This window comes from Bos indicus, chromosome 5 (genome assembly GCF_029378745.1).
Source record: "Bos indicus isolate NIAB-ARS_2022 breed Sahiwal x Tharparkar chromosome 5, NIAB-ARS_B.indTharparkar_mat_pri_1.0, whole genome shotgun sequence".
NCBI classification, from domain to species: Eukaryota; Metazoa; Chordata; class Mammalia; order Artiodactyla; family Bovidae; genus Bos; species Bos indicus.
In genome coordinates this window covers 17,223,416-17,226,791 of record NC_091764.1, presented here as the reverse complement: position 1 = coordinate 17,226,791, position 3,376 = coordinate 17,223,416, and the positions used below count along the sequence as shown (strand labels likewise).

At 37.3% G+C, this 3,376-nt stretch overlaps 1 pseudogene; it reads left to right on the top strand.

Moving 5' to 3' along the window:
- Positions 1 to 1,234: 1,234 nt before the first annotated feature.
- Positions 1,235 to 2,411, top strand: LOC109558663 (prostaglandin reductase 2 pseudogene; annotated as a pseudogene).
- Positions 2,412 to 3,376: the final 965 nt, after the last annotated feature.

The window sequence follows — 3,376 nt, the reverse complement described above, 5'->3', positions numbered from 1 at the left end:
CGGTAAAGGACAGAAATTGTATGGCCCTAACAGAAGCAGAAGATATTAAGAAGAGGTAGCAAGAATACACAGAAGAACTATACAAAAAAGACCTTTACAACCCAGATAATCGAAATGGTGTGATCACTTACCTAGAGCCAGACATCCTGGAATGTGAAGTCAAGAGGGCCTTAGGAAGCATCACTAAAGAAAGCAAGTAGAGGTGATGGAATTCCAGTTGAGTTATTTCAAATCCTAAAAGATGATTCTGTGAAAGTGCTGCACTCAATATGCCAGCACTTTTGGAAAACTCAGCAGTGGCCACAGGACTGGAAAAGGTCAGTTTTCATTCCAATCTCAAAAAAAGGCAATGCCAAAGAATGCTCAAACTACTGCACAATTGCACTCATTTTACATGCTATTAAAGTAATGCTCAAAGTTCTCCAAGCCAGGCTTCAACAGTACATGAACCATGAACTTCCAGATGTTCAAGCTGGGTTTATAAAAGGGAGAGGAACCATAGATCAGATTGCCAACATCCACTGGATCATCAAAAAAGCAAGAGAGTTCCAGAAAAACATCTATTTCTGCTTTATTGACTATGCCAACACCTTTGATTGTGTGGATCACAACAAACTGTGGAAAAATCTTCAAGAGATAGGAATACCAGACCACCTGACCTGCCTCCCAAGAAATCCATGTGCAGGTCAGAAAGCAACAGTTAGAACGGGTCATGGAACAACAGACTGGTTCCAAATAGGAAAAGGAGTACATCAAGGCTGTATATTGTCACCCTGCTTATTTAACGTATATGCAGAGTACATCATGAGTCACTGGGCTGGATGAAGCACAAGCTGGAATCAAGATTTCCAGGAGTAATATCAATAACCTCAGTTATGCAGAAAGTGAAGAACTAAAGAGTCTTTTGATGAAAGTGAAAGAGGAGAGTGAAAAATTTGGCTTAAAGTGTAACATTCAGAAAACTGAGACCATGGCATCTGGTCCCATCACTTCACGGCAAATAGATGGGGAAATAGTGGAAGCAGTGGCTGACTATTTTTGGGAGGCTCCAAAATCACTGAAGATTGTGACTGCAGCCAGGAAATTAAAAAGCTATGGAAGAAGCCAGGAAGAAAAGCTATGACCAACCTAGAAAGTGTATTATTAAAAAGCTCCCGAGCTTGTCAGCGGTGGATTCTTTATGGTCTGAACCACCAGGAAATATTGCTTACCACCAATTAAGAACCTACTTAATGTCATACCTGGTGAATATGGTTTGCTTGATGAGTTATTTTATACAGAAGTCTTGTGAGACCACTGTTCAAACAAGGTGATGATTGTACAAAGAGTGGTATTGAATTCCAGACCTGGAAAAAATGGTCATCCGGTGGCAGAAAATTTCCAAGTAGAAGAAGTAAACTTACCAGATTGTGTCAATGAAAGACAAGTACAAGTCAGAACTCTTTATCTTTCCATGGATCCTTACATGCATTGTAGAATGAATGAAGACACTGGCAGTGACTATATAACACCTTGGCAGCTGTCTCAGGTGGTTGATGCTGGAGGTGTTGGGATTATAGAAGAAAAAAAACACAAATTTTACAAAAGGCGATTTTGTGACTTCCTTCTATTGGCCCTGGCAAACCAAGGTTATTCTGGATGGAAATATCCTTGAAAAGGTAGACCCACAACTTGTGGATGGACACCTTTCATACTTTCTTGAAGCTATAGGGATGCCTGGTTTGACTTCCTTGATTGGGGTACAGGAAAAAAGTCATATAACTGCTGGATCTAATCAAACAATGGTTGTTAGTGGGGCTGCTGGTGCTTGTGGATCCTTGGCTGGGCAGATTGGCCGTTTGCTGGGCTGTTCCAAAGTCGTGGGAATTTGTGGAACACCTGAGAAGTGCCTCTTTTTGACCTCAGAATTGGGCTTCGATGCTGCAATTAATTATAAAGAGGGGAATGTTGCAGAACAACTCCATAAATTATGCCCAGCTGGAGTGGATGTTTACTTGAACAATGTTGGCGGTGACATCAATGATACAGTGATAAGTCAGATGAATCAGAACAGCCACATCATCCTCTGTGGTCAAATTTCTCAGTACAACAAAGATGTGCCTTATCCTCCTCCACTACACCCTGCTATAGAAGCAATCCAGAAAGAAAGAAACATCACAAGAGAAAGATTTCTGGTGTTAAATTATAAGGATAAATTTTAGTTTGGTATTCTCCAACTGAGTCAATGGTTTAAAGAAGGAAAGCTAAAGATCAAAGAGACTAGAATAAATGGATTGGAAAACATGGGAGCTGCGTTCCAGTCCATGATGACAGGAGGTAACATTGGAAAGCAGATAGTTTGCATTTCAGGAGATACCTCTTTGTAATCTCAATAAACACCTTCATCAAGGAAATACATGGATTTCTTTCAATTCTGCTGAAAGATTTCAAGACACAGTAAAAAAAACCCTTAAGAGTATAGATCGCTTTGCTTTAAATGTGATAATAGGTGATATTTTCTTAATTGTACAACATAATTCCCTCCTATATCTTCAATATCATATATTTACTCTACATCCTATATGATTATTTACAATAATAGGTTGATGTCAACATGACCTATTTTTCCTTCTTTTGCTAAAACAAATATTACATGAAATTTATATCAGATATTCAGAAACTGTTGGAGATTTATGTAATTTTAATAGATCATACAAAATATTTTTAAATTAATAGTTTTTATAACTTTATAATGTTTGTTTAAAATAGAATGCTTGAAAAGACACTTACAAATATGTATTCAATTGGAAATGCTCTACATAATTCTTGAACCGTAGCTTGATATGAGAATAAATGGGATGGTGTTTCCATATTGTGTTGATGGAAAAGGGACTTAATGGCAGGGGGTGTGTGTGTGTGCGCAGGATTTGGGGAAATTCAGAGCTTGTGGAACAGTTTTTGGAGTAGAACAGAGGCTTTATGTAGGAAGTAGTGTAAGTTAAATAACTGAGACTGGTTAGGTTGATGGAGGGAGATACTACAGAAGATGATCTATTTGTGTTTTGCCTAGTAGTCCACAGTATAGCCTAAAAACCGAAATCTATATTGATAAAAGCCTATGTTTATTTTAGGTTAGTAGGTGCATACTATCAAATAGTTACAAAGATTTCAAGAGAAATAGGTATAGACATCACTTCAAGTTTTAGGTGATGAAAAAGATTTAAATACAGCTTCAAAAAATGACAGAACTGACTGAGGAAAAGTAACAAATGGTTGTAAACATGAATGTTCAGGACCTATTAATGTATCTCTATATAAGAGCATTTGTTTTATTCATTGTAATCAACCCTTTAATACAGTAAAATTGAGGATTTAAAAATAAATAAATAAATAAAAA